At 36.2% G+C, this 13,934-nt stretch overlaps 1 protein-coding gene across 7 annotated transcripts in view; it reads left to right on the plus strand.

Moving 5' to 3' along the window:
- SULF2 (sulfatase 2) overlaps positions 1–13,934 on the plus strand; it is a 122,247-nt gene that overhangs the window by 7,745 nt on the left and 100,568 nt on the right. For 3 of the 7 annotated variants that reach the window (XM_069034541.1, XM_069034544.1, XM_069034542.1), the window contains exon 2: positions 12,644–12,710. The exons of the other annotated variants lie outside the window; for them this stretch is intronic. The gene's annotated coding sequence lies outside the window, so the exon portion shown is untranslated. The remainder of the gene's footprint in view (positions 1–12,643; positions 12,711–13,934) is intronic. 7 annotated transcript variants of the gene reach the window in all.

The raw sequence follows: 13,934 nt of genomic DNA on the forward strand, positions 1-13,934 counted from the left end.
AAGCATAGTTACTTGTTAGAACCCCCTCTGTTTAGCAGGGTTGTAGTGAACATTAAGTTTGAGGAGAGCTTAATTCCAAGAGTTTTTTCCCATATATCATATATCTGCTTAATAAAATTTGTGTACTGAATTCTCTTAATAAGCATTATTTTGAGTATTTAAAAAAAAAAATTCTGTTATATGTGTTAACAGAACTCCTTCAATTATGGAACATCTATTTAGATTTGTGTTCCTCACCAAATTCAGATAGCCCTGGTTTCTCAGTCTTGGAGTATCACTAGCAGGATGAATGTATTTATGCTGTGGGTTATGTTTCACTGTGTCTGATTCCATATTCCTGGTGCAGAATGAAGACAAGGCAGCCATGGTGGCAGAGATAGGTGTGACGGAACCATCTGAAATTACATTCAACTTCTTGGGTTTAGGGCACTTGCTTATTTTCAGGCTGCTAATAGTATCAAGGAAAGTAGATACAAAACTAGCTGGGGCCAAAATCAGCATCGTGATAGGAGGAGGAAGCACTTAGAAGTGAGCCATTGTCTGGTTGTGTCAGATTTGAAGAGGCATTAGTACCTTTCCTACTTTTCAGAATACATAATTACTCGTCTTTATGCAGGACTATAAGTTTTCTTCCTCTAGTTTTCACTGGTATGATATTAAGGAATGAGAAATGTGTATGTGTGTAGGGGAAACCTGCTACAAGAGAATAGGAAGGGAAATCTCCTACAAGAGAGGAGGAAGAGAACAGTTAAAAGGCAAATTTCCTTTCTAAGATAAAAAATTAACTCTTTGCAATACCTACTTCAAATTGACTTTTTCCATGTATGTATATAAAATATGTAAGTGGAAAATGTTCTACTATCAATTGCACTTGAATGTATTTTTATTCTTACCTGAATCAACATTAAACTGGCTTTCAAGACAGTTAAGTTTTAATGCTCAATACTCATACAAGGACTGTAAGTGTTTTTCATCTGCATGCTGAATTTTGCTGTTTTCTTTGATCTCAGGGCAAAGGCTCAGCTACCAACATTATCATGTTAATAACTTTCAGTAGTCTTCCACATGTGCATTCTCTGCATCTTCAATGATGAGACAGTAATTGGTGCATTCAAGATGCATATTGGGAGCTACTGATGCTTAAAAACCTAATGTCTGCCTCACAGGGCTGAGTCTTAAAAGCCAGTAGAAGTTGTCTGTATGTGTCAAAAATATTCCGGTTCAACTGGGCACAAATCTTGCAACATATGATATGAATTTACACAGGATGAAATGGTGCTTAAATACATGGACACCTGAATGATAAGCATGAATGATAAGCATAACCCTCTTTGCAAAGGGATATTTAATTCTGTTTTCAGTCAAATACCAGGTAGTTTAGTAATGCCCACTTCCAAAAACCCCTTGCCAGAGGTGAAGCCAACACTACCAAAGGCAAAGAAACTGAATAACTCCAGATTGTATTTGGTGAAGTGTAGTCCTTTGCTAGAACGCAGCATAATGGCAGTTTCCTCCATGAGCAGGAGATAATATTTATGTTTGGACAGTCAGCTGTCTGATTTGCAGACAAGATGACCTCTGCCCATCAATTTTCAATTTGGAATTGAACTCAAAGCTTCTAGAGTAGGTCCTTCTTGCCTACAGTCTTAACTTCTACTGTGCTGTAAAGCAGTCATTTTTGAGCACTGACTATTTGAAGCTTCATGCTGAACAGCAAGGAGCAAGGCATTTTCCTCTTTTTCCTGTCATTGATACTGATACTTGGATTTGTTAGGGTAGGTTGGGAGCCAGCAGCAGAACTTACCTGAATTAAAAATTACAGATGTCTAATTCTTGGATTTGCTATTATTCAAATACTTTAAAATAATTTCCTATAGGCCAAATGCATGGCTACTTCTGGTTCTGTGCCATTCCTATTTTGCTTTTAGGTGAGAAATGAAAGATTTCCCTTGAGTGGAAAAAAACTCCAGAATAGATCTACTGCAACATCCCCATGTTGGATCTACTGCCTCAAATCCTGTTTCCTGACTTGTCACAGATGGAATGGAGTATCTTGCGGAAGGGGCAAAAATACTGTGGATTTAGGTGGTGCTGTCTGCTAAAAAGTACAGCTGATGGCAAGGAAGGTATCAGCACCATTTTCAATTGTAATGTGTTCCCTTGCTATTTGTTGCATGCTCCTCTCTGTCCCTACTGTTAGTTGGATACTCCTGGAAATCTAGCCTTGGATGCTGTTGGAAATCTAGCCTCAGATGCACTTAGCCACCTCGCCTGTGGATCACCAGGGGTGCAGGTACTCTGTATAATGCAGTATAACTAAGCTAGCTCCAAATGGGATTCCTTGAGTACTGGAAGCAGTGTTACCTGTGTTAGTGACCTGATATGAGCTCTGCATGAATCTATTTGGTAGGTCTTTGTTCTAATGTGCTTAAATTACTTTGAACTAGTTTGGGTATTTCTAAATGGAGCTATGCTCTGTGGACACAGGTACTCTGGATTTTGCAGAGTCTCTGCACTCTTGGAATTAGCTCTTGTAGACCAGGATAATGTATTTTTATATGCTTCATAAATACATTTGGATATCTCAGTTTAATTTTTTGAGGGGGAGCTGAAATTTCATCTCGGAAGTTGTATTGATTTCACTGGAAGCAGAGAGTTATACAAATTGGATGTCCAAATGAAATTTCAGAATTAAGATGTCTTCAAATTGGAATCTTTTCTATTTTCTTCTCTCCAACTGACTGACCTAGCAAAATCTTAAATGTTTGTGAAGACTTTGGAAGATAACCAAGTGAAAACTATAATATACATAGTGTTCTGAAAAAAACCAAAGCATGGTGAGGCTACTAACTTGAAACTGATTTATTTTCAGATTTTTCTTCAGATAACTAATGATAAAATAGGTCTTTTCTGCCACTGTAACATAACAGAAAACCATTTTTTGGTATTTAATGCCGTGTTGCAGTTGTTGACACTGGCTTCACACTACAGGAATTTTTGGAACTATTAGTGAGCAGTCAAGCCAAGCTGAAAGCAACTATTCTGATGAATGACATCTTAAAGCAGAAAGAATGTTTGTTAATAACTTAAGGCATTGCCGCTAGAAAGGGAAAACAGGATTTACGGGCTATTCATAATACTAATTTCTGGAAGGTGGTATGTGTGGGGGCATGCTGCCTGTGTGTATGTGTTACAAATTTAAAGTTATTTAGTGAACCCAGAGTCAAAAGAGGGCAAAGCTAAAACTTTGAAGGCTTCTGATGTTTTCTGTGACTATTGTGGTGGATAAAGCTAAGTTAGTCCCTTGCTTTAATTGCATGTGTGAAGAAAAAGGGGACTATATGGTAAGGAAATTTTATATCAGAAGCAGAGAAGTCATTAACACTAAATTTGAGGTCTTGATTTAAATGTTAGAGTATGCTAAGCTGATTCATCTTCATCAGCTAATGTGTAGTTAGATGCTATTCTGCATTACTAAATAAACACACTTTAGGCAGCCTCTTAGGGCAAGATGGTTGGTGCTGAGCACCTAACATCCATTGGAAACAGCTGTTGCAAAGTGGTGTTGATTTAAAACAAACCTAAACCAGGGTCAGAATTTTCCAGTGTGTTGATTATCCTTATAGACGTGTGTTTGTAGCAATATAAATTTAAATACCTCATTGACACTTGTGTGTAGCACATATGTCACCTCCTAAGGAATGCAGTGTAGTTATGTGGTGTAGTATTAAATGAATTTTTCAGTTGTGCTTTTGAATTAAAAAAAAAATAATCCCCAAACTAAACCTGAAATAAAATTTGAAACTGTCATAGGTAAGGACAGTTAAATATCTTTTGAACATCTGGTCTCTGTTTTAAAAAAAATCTGCTCTGGATTTATCTCAGTGACTCAGTTAATTTGACTCTTGATCACACTTCTAATTTTTATTTTCTGGTGAGATAGTCTCCGTTACAATTAGCAGATTAGGATTTTAAAACACTGAATTACAATAAGCCAGTTTTTATACTCTTGATTTTTGCTATTTCCTATCCCTTCCATATATGCTGTGAGAAAAATGAACTGTCTAGTTTTGATTTGTTTTACACAACACAAACTAAGCTTATTAAGTCCAAGTCAATGCAAATGAAATGTTTGAGCATATGTCGGCTTCCCAGAAAATTGTATTGTGTAATCCTGTATGTCACTGTTCTGAGAAGCTGAAGAAATGTTTCCAGTAGAGGAATCAGTCAGAAGAAATGAATCATGATCTGTGGGGAGATCAAGGGGGGGAAAAAAAAAAGGCAAAAATAATGTCCTCTATAAATTAGTTTACCTTTGAGTGAACTCCGGCTACCTCTAGAAAGGTTATAACCTAGAATAGACCTTGATACTGCAAACCAGTATTCAAATTGTTTGCTGTATTCATTTTCTGTACTTGGCTGACACAGAAGGAAAGATCATCAGCTGGGGAAGAGCTTCCTTTGAACATTTGATCCCAGATTCTCTTCCTGCTTTTACAGTAGCCTTAGGAAGAGTAAGTGTCTGATTCCACTAGCTTAAATGCATTTCTAGTATTGCATTGTGTTCTGAAGGAAATAGTCCAAGTTTACTTATTCTATTATATTATCTGTAATTAAAGAAAAAAAAATGTTGTTCTGTATTATCTTCTTTCCTTTGTAAGCATGTATTCTGTAGAAACCACTAACAGAGAAGTTACTGCACTTCAAGTGGAAACCTCTTGCAGAAGATGTCAGCTGTTTTTTGTGGTAGAAGCCTTAAATGGAGTTCCAAGCTGAAATTATTTACTGCAGATAGGAACTTGTCATTTTATTTCTGAAGTAGGATTTAATCATTGTATTACAGTAATCCTATTCATGGTGCCTAAGTTGCAGAAAATACAAGGCTGAGCTAAAAATCACTTCCAATACAAGCACTTCCAGTACAAATTTTGCTGCAAATTCTTCTGATTTGTCAATGTGTAGACTTCTACTTGAGTAACTTGATTTGTCTTTCCTTCTTTAGAAAAACTTGTGTGACGATTTTGAAGTGGTTAGTCTCTTTACATGACAGAAAAGAAGAGAGAGAGCATGCCGCAGTAGCCACTTTCCTAGCTATATTCATATTTACGTTGTAGGGGGCACAACGTTATCCATTTCTACCTTACTAAATAGGCCAAGGATGTTGCGTATCTGTTTCAAGACTTTATTTTGGGGTGGGTTTATAAGCGGTTTTATCATGCATATAATGAAGGTGGTGAAAACATATTTTGAAAAATGCAGTACCTCAGTTTATATCAGCAGAAATTGGAAAATAACTTGGCTTGTATTTTATTGGTCTAATTAAAAATTACCTGTTTAAGAATCTCAAAAGTAAAGATAGTACTGGACCACTGCGGCTAAGTAACATCTTGGCCTAATCCAGTACTCTTATTCTTACACCAAGGCAGTTACAGAGACCTGTCAAGCTCAGTGTTTTATCTCTTGTTGCAGCTGATAATAGGCACTCTAGTGTGTAATAAGAATACAGACATAAAGAGGTATGATACTGACAAGTCCCTATGGCTCAGCAAGTTCTACAAGTTCTACTGGGTTTACGTGTCACAATTAGTAATCTTAATGGATTTTTTTTGCCTATAAATGTATGTTTTCACTAAATTGAACCTGTACTACTGTTTTAACAATTCGTGACAATTTATGTTTGGATTGCGCTTTTCACAAAGATTTTGAAGCTTTTTTCTGGGTGGTAGTTCACTGTTTTGAGCTTTGTGTTGAGTATGGATCAATAAGGTGGTATGAAGAGAAGGGAACTAACTTGAGGATATATGCGTGACTATGATTAGAATAGGATTGTTTAGGAAAAAAGCTGAAAAAGAGAGAAAATTGTTAGAAAAATGTCAGGTTGAAACATAACATTTCCAATGAAAGAAAACACTTAATGATTCTCTGATTTAGGAAAACAGTACTTGTTAATTTAAAACTGTAGTCTAAGTCCCATGTAAACTTTGTATTCAGAAGCAGCAGCAATTAGAATTGCTTATCTGATGACCTATGAATGTGTTTGGTATATTGTGAAGGTTATTGTGTTCGAGTTGGAATATGGTAAGGATTTCTTTGACTCTTAGTAGGCATAGAGCTGAGGCACTTAATAAACTGTTTTCCCAGAAAGCCTTTTATGGGTTGATTTACTACTGTGTTGTAAAAAAAAATCTCAGGAGTGTAGTAACATTTAGCTGGCTATAAATTTTAGATTTTACTGAACATTGTGTGTCATCTGTTGGAGGATGGGGTGAAAACAAATTCCAAACAATGACACTAAAGCATATGGTGTGGAAACCATTTTGTGTTGGGGGATGATTTGTTTGGGGGTTCTTTTGATGTCTAAACGCTATTATGTTTTACATCATCTGCTCTAGAAACCCTGTGCTGCAGAAATTGTACATTCACATGATGATGAAGTTAGACTGAATAGTACTACAGAATGGAGTTTTGTTAAACACTGGTTTTATTTTTTTATTTTCAATTCTGATCTTGATGCAAGTTTTGGAAAGAGAACTCATGAGAGTTCTCAAGAGAACACATTTCTGTAGCTTGCATGAAGTGAAGAAAAGTGATAGGTTTGTAAGTTACTAATGCAGGTGCTATATGTTTCTGAATTTTAGGAAATCTACATGTAATAAAAATTTTGCTGCAGAGAATTAAAAGTCTTGAAGTTCTTGCTTTAGATCTATTTATTTTTGTATTCTATCTAATCCTGTTTCAAGGCCTTAAGATCAACCTACTTAAAAAAAAGTGAATCAACGCCACTGATTTGAAATCCATTATACTTAAGAGCAAAACCAAAGAGTGTTATTTTGCTTTTTTCTTTGAGCTGTTTAGACTGGGATTTTTTAAGCTTTCCTACAGTTGTGCAAGATAATTAAATGATTCATGAGATAATTTAATTTCTAGTAGGTGGAGCTTTCAGAAAATCGCCTAACAGCAGAAGAGTTTGTAATGATATGCAAACCTCTCTTAAGTATGGCTGCTGATATTGGGCTGTTCCTTGCCACCTTTATTTTTTTGAGCTGTGGTTTGTTAATATATTAGCTATACATCCATTTTGTTGTGAAAAATGTGATCTTATACCTCTATGAGGGCAGGGTTTTTTCTCTTGAAAATTGTACCTTTGGCTTTTTACCTTCCGCTCTGTACATCTTAGTGTTCTATTCATGCCTTGCAAAGCTTTAAATAGAACTTGCTGTTTGTGTCTTTCCTGAATCATGCATTCATCAGCATGTGTGATATATTATTAATCTTTAATCTAAGGATTCAAGTATTGTCACAGAAAACATGCATCTTAACCTCTTCTAATATTGCCAAGATCGGAAAAAAGATACCAAAATAATAAATTTCACTTCTTTTTCTTATGAGTGTTTTAGAACAAAATAAAATTGCTCTGTTCATACTTATGAAAGCTTATAAACTGGGGAACAGGTGGGAAAACCATATTTATGGAGGATGATGGGATACACAGTTGCTTGGTTTAACATTGTTCTACCACTAAGAACTACCTGCCATGAGTTGAAGCTCAAGTACTCACATCATAAAGTACTCGTTTTGTTTCTGTGGATGTATTGTAAGCAATACTAACTATAGAAGGAGGAAAGACTGAATTTTGGGAAGCTTCAGTAAAACCTCTTGTGGTGTACTGAACTTTAATAATGTCCCATGAATTTCGTGTGCTCGTGTTGTGAGCGAAGATGCAGGAAACCAAAATGCTGAAGTCTACAAAGTGTCTACAAAACTTTCAAGAAATTGTCCAGATGTGTTCTTACTCTAATCTTTAGTTTAGTTTACTCATGTAAGACAGTTATTAAGTGTGGCCACTTGGACTTTTTGTAAGCTGGATCTAGGCTCAGCTTGATTCTGATTCAGTCTTTTTTTCAATTTCTTCCTTTTTCCCAATGTTTGTAAGGTAGACTTTTTTTTCTTTTTTAAAAAAAGTTATTATAAGGCCTAAAAAGTCCCATTTATAGACAGTAGGGACTCTATAAAAAGAAAATAAGGTCGAATTCAAAATTCTGCCAAATTTTGTATGGTGTTAAGTTCCTTCTCTCAGTTGTTGCAACTAATTTTAGTACAAATGTTGAGATGACCTGTTGATTTTCAGATAAATGTTTGTTTTCTGCAGACTGATAATTCAGTGAAATTTATGAATGATAATTTAGGAATTTGGTGTAAAATAAATACAAATCGTCAAATAGAACTGGATCACTTTAGAGTGCAAATGCTAGAGTATGGTAATACTCATACAGTGAATATGGAATAGAGAAGATATAGAGCCCTATTGTGTAGTTGCTACAATCGAGCTATTGGAGTGACAATTTTAAGATGGTTAAACACATGCTATTGCAAAGCAGAATAACTTTTGGAGATGAGATGTTTTAAAGTCACCTTTATATGAAGTTAAGGGGAGAAACGGGTGAAAGGACATAAAGAAAAATTTGAAGCTTTTGGGCTTTTCTGCCATGTATCCTCTTCACCATTGCTATCCTGATCCCATTCTGGGACTTCGATTCTGACTGGCAGTGCCTACCTACTGCAAATCCTGTAGTTTGACCTCAAGGGCTTGTAACATTAGAGATCAATATGTTCAGAGATCAATATGTTTACATGAGTTAAGTGTTTGAGGTGGGTGCGTGTGTGGGATTCTTATGTGTGGGGGGCCATTGGGAGGTTTCCAGGTCAGGGAGGAGTGAGAGGTGCAGGAATCTTGGTGTGGGACAGAAGCATGCTACCTGGGATATTCAGCTGAAGCAGAGCTGGGACAGTGACCTCAGTTTAAGTAGAAAATGTAGCTGCTGTAAATGGAAATGGCTGTTCAGAGAGCTGCAAGGGGATAGGCCTGTACCACCACATAGTTTTGTTCTAATGCTTGGCTGGGGTGTGCAGAAATCATTCCTTTGGCTGCTGAGCTGTAAATGTTTGCAACCTTGACATTAGGGGTAAGAGAGGGTTTTCTTCCCCTCGCCCCACCCCTCCCTTCAATTGTTGCCATCTGAGCAAGAGAAGATACTGTATTTATGTACAAAAATGCATTATTTAGGTATTGATTAATTATATGTGGTGTGAAAAATACAATTTAGATGAAGCTACAATATTCAAATGGAATTATTTTATTTTCAAAGTCATTTTTGGTAAAGAAATACTTGCCTAGTAATTTGCTGGTTTAGTTATAAAAATTCCTGGGTGCAGGGGTCACCCTTGTTGCAAAACTTATTCTCAAGTCTAGCACAGATTTGACTTTGACTTATTTTTCACTTTAACTTTGGATTTTGTATTGAATAGGAGTTTGTTGACTCTGGATCCTTATTACCTGTTGGTTACTTTTACTGAAAATGGAGTATTTCAGATTAAAATGGCATTTTAGAAGGAAAATGTTCAGTTTAAGTCAAAATTTTAGTGCCACATGTTCCACCTAAAATTTTGGTCTGCTCACCCGCACCATTCAACTACTCTGGTTTGTTTTCTATGTGTAATTATTTACTAGTGCACCTTGTCTGCTGCCACTTCTGATCTTTTTGGTTTTTTTCCTTGCACAGTGGCAGAAGAGGGGAAAATGTTAAGAACAAGGGACTAGCTATAAACATGATAGCAGCCATGGAAATTAAGATCTTTTTCGTTCTCTCTAACCTAGACCTAGTTGGTAGTCTCTCAATTTAACCTGATATGACTACAGGATTCTCGATAATTCATGCAGTCTTTCCAAACCCTCTTCTTTAGTGCAGACTGATGCAAATCTGTTGGCTACAAACAGGTTCTAAATGTTTATTTAGTATTGCCAATTCTTGCAATGTTTGGGCTATTGGACCTCTTATGTTAGAGCTGCAGAGGTATTTTGTTCGTCAGAGACTGTATTGAGACAAAATACTTGCATATGTTATTTAGGTGCTGATCAGACCCATTAAAACATAATGGTTTGGTTTTTTTCTTAACCCACGTAACATTTTTTTTAAGACTTGTGTTTTGACTACTTTCTTGCAAACCCTGTTTTGGAGGAAAAGCTTACTTAAATATTTTCCAGTGTAGTAAAAAAAAAAGGGGGGATGACAAAAACCTCAGACTGTATACAGTGTTAAATATTCAGTATTTGTGCATGTATTTGAATACTTAGATTCAGAACCATTTAAGTTGTGTGCATGTGTGTGTATACAGTGTACTTTGTTTCATCAGAATAATGTGAAATTAGTTAAAAGTGGTATGAATCATGGCAGACATGGTGCCCTGGTATCTAAGATACATCAGCATGCTGATAAGTTACTTACTTTCCTGCTGTGAGAACTGGTTGCTGTATTTGATTCTTTAGCTGAATGCAAACTAAATTAAATCTGCAGTGACCTATATTGTGCTCTAGCTAATGACCCAGTTAACCTCTGGTTAATTTTCTGTCTCTTGGTGTCCTGGGAACAGGGACATGTTTATTTCAGTTACCACAAACCTTTAGAAATGTGTCACTGGCATTTATTATTCCAGAGCTCTGTGTTTTAACAGAAATTAGCTAATGGGCCATGGGGGTCTGCAGAAGTTGTAGAATGCCAATGAGGAGCTCTCTTTCATTTTTCCTCCACCCTGATTTACATGACTAAGCTTTTAGCTTTTCTTGATTTTTTGTTTTGTTTCTTGAGTATTGATCTGTCTCCTGTGGAGGAAACAAGCTATTTGCTTAAAGTGCAGGAGGACATTACTGCTGGCAGCTTCCCAGGAGCTCCCCTCTTTTTCATGCTTTAAATTAAACTAGAACCAGTACAGATGTTGGTAGGGAAGTTTGTAACTGATGCAATTCTATTATTGCATGGCTGTGTTATGCAAATAAGTCTGAATATAACCACAAAATAATAACGAAGATCTTGTCTTAAGGGCAGATCTGAATACTGCTTTTCTGGTGCAAATGAGATTCTCTGGCACCTGGGTGGGCTCATGCATGAAGTATATATTCTTTTTAAGGAAGTGAAATTATACAGCAATCAGTTGAAAAAGGTGGAATGATTATTCACACCAATTTGTAGTAGCAGTTCATACTGTCTGTGTCACAGATCTATTAAGTAATGCATAGTCCAAAACAACCTGAGTGTTTTCTGACAATTAGATACATCGAGTGTTTACAGGGTGAGGCCTTGAGAAACAGCTGCTCTGGAGCCAATCCTTTCTGCACTGTCTGTTCCTTGAAGTTTTTACCACAGATTTCCTTTGGAGATAAAATCTTTACTTATTTTTTGTTTTGCCTGTGGCAGCAAGAGCATCTAGAAACAACTTACTGAATACTCTGCAAAAAGCAGACAGAAACACTTCTACAGCAATCCTGAGTCCTGTGTTGGCCATGCAAACAGATGGGTTTGGTGGGGGAGTGTGGAATTTTGGGCTGTTATAGGACACTGATTCAGACACTTGTTTTTGTTTGGGACTTCTTATGACATAAGAGTTGTTTCTGGATGATTATACGTTACAAATATGCAATATCAAGAGGGACAGGTGAAATTTCCATTAACAGATTCTTGGGAACTTGGTCTGTTCAGTCGGGTGGCTTAGAGCACCACACCAAATAAGCAGTGTCTGCTTGGTGTATGCCTTGGGTATGTTCTGCAATTTTGCTAGAGATCAGCTGCCTCCACCAACTGGGGAGAACTGGCATATGCTGTTATCTGTCCTCATTTCCTTGTTACCTGTAAAATACATTGAACATAATAAAAACATTCCTGTGGCAGGAAGCTTTATTGCTTGCTGTGAAACCACTGCCATCCAAGTGGGACTTTGCATATATTCTACCTGGTGGTTAAACCAATTTTTTCCTCTATTCTAAGAGCCTGTATGTAAAGGATCTGCCACATTGTATCCTCCTGGGCACTGCAGCCCTTTTTTTTTTTTAAGGGTGAGGAAGAAAAAGTGATTCTGTAGAAATAATACTGAAGTTGTGGTTTGTTATGTTGTTACAATGTGGCTTTGTGCCTAAATTTAAATGATGAAAATGTGTCCTGTGTTTTCCTGGGATTTTTGTTTTGTTTTTTTTTTTCTTATGGCAGCAGAAGAAGTAGAATACAGCCTCTGTCTTGTTCTAGTTTTCTTGAAAATTAAGTTGAAACAATAGGAATTTTAAGTTGTGAGATATTAAATCTCTCTCTCTCTACTAACTGGAGGATCTTGAAAATGAGAACTTTTTCTGTCAGTCATCTCAGAGTACAGGGAATTCTGTGTATAAAGGGAGCTGAAGTGCCCCACAGCTTAGTCCCTGCTCTTTTCTTTTTATGAGCTTATTCTGTCAGGGTCTGTTAGTTTTGGTATTGTTAGCTGTTTAACAGGATTTTGGACTTGGTGGTGGTCTCCATGGGTCCTTTCCCTATTTCAACTCTGAGTATTCCTACTGCTAGAGGCAAAAACCAACTGTGACTGAGAAGATTGGAATTACACACAGTGTAATTCCCTTATTCATAAATTTATAGGGGAATTGCTTCTCTTGGTTAGTGGTTGAGAAGCACCAGATTGCAAGCTTTTGAAAGGGTGGATATATGCTTTTCAGATATTTCAAATCCTAAACTCAGCAATATCTCTTGTGTTTAAAAAGAAATTAATGAGAGAAGTTATTCCTGTATAAATATAGCTAAAGTTTCTATTAATTTGTACAAATTTTCAGTTGCTGCTATTAAGCCAGGAGGAACTTTTTCAAATTGAAGGCTGAACCTGAATTCCTTCAAGACCAGGTAAGAATATACTGAGTTGATTATACTGTGTTGTGGATAATATTCTCATGTGGTATGTGTTCAGATTAAGTTTTGTGAGTAGAAATAATTTTGCCCTCTTGTTGATGGGGCAATCTGGCATCATGCATTCATTTATCACAAATAATTTCTGAGTACCTCACAATGCAATGGACTTTTATGTGATTAACTTTTTAAGGTGAAGGTAGGGAAGCATGAGAATGACAGACAATGGAAAAAGTTGAAATATTTCTGAAACAGTATTTCAGAAAGAAATTTCAGAAATTCTCTTCACTGAATATGACTCTCATTGCACGTGCATTTACAAAAAGGGAAAAGATTTTAAAAAATATTTTGAATTATCACCAAAGATTTCATATAGTACTTGATGAATATCATAATAAATAATATCTCTGAAATGCTTCTGTTCATAGAAAAGAAATTACATCCCTAACGGTTCTTAATTTCAATTACTTAACCGAACTTATCAGAGACTCTGCTCTTGTGTTTGATTTCTTTCTTCAGTGCAACTTTGACACATGCAGGAAGGTTAACAGCCACTGCTTACATTCTGGGCACTTGAGGACACTTTAGATACTACCACTCTTTGTCTCAAAGGTCTGAAAATAATTTGCATAAATATTCTATAATATGGGTATGGTATGAAGAAGCTCGTCTCCTGTATTTGTGCCTGAAAGTAGTTCTGTTTGAAGTGCAAACACTAATGGAAAAAACAGTATGTTATTTTGAGAATAGATTTGTATTTAAAAGGGAAATATGTAAAAAACAGAATTGGGTTTTGATATTTTAAACATGACTATTAATGGCATTCATGAATCTACTTGTTTAGCCTGATGGATATAATTTCAAAAACCTTCTTCTTAAACATTAAAATGTATATTGCCATACAGCTCTAGGGGTATGGACTACAGGAAATTAGTGCTGGCTGTTTATGGGTACTGATTCCATTACTGTACCCAAGATCTCAATACATATTTAGTGTATTGAAATCTATCCTGTTACAGTTTTCTTTTTAAACAATATATCTAAAAACTCTGAAACAAAATACCAAGCTTTTAATTATCATCTGCCTCTTTTCCTCTTTTCTCTTCTTGGTGCTCCCTAATTGTTGTGAGCAGGACAACAATTAATCTGCCAAATAGTTTTCAACACAGAGTGCAGACTTCAAGTGCCTTCTGTCAATCCACTTTTCTTCCAGGCAGAATT

Source organism: Aphelocoma coerulescens, chromosome 20, assembly GCF_041296385.1.
Source record: "Aphelocoma coerulescens isolate FSJ_1873_10779 chromosome 20, UR_Acoe_1.0, whole genome shotgun sequence".
NCBI classification, from domain to species: Eukaryota; Metazoa; Chordata; class Aves; order Passeriformes; family Corvidae; genus Aphelocoma; species Aphelocoma coerulescens.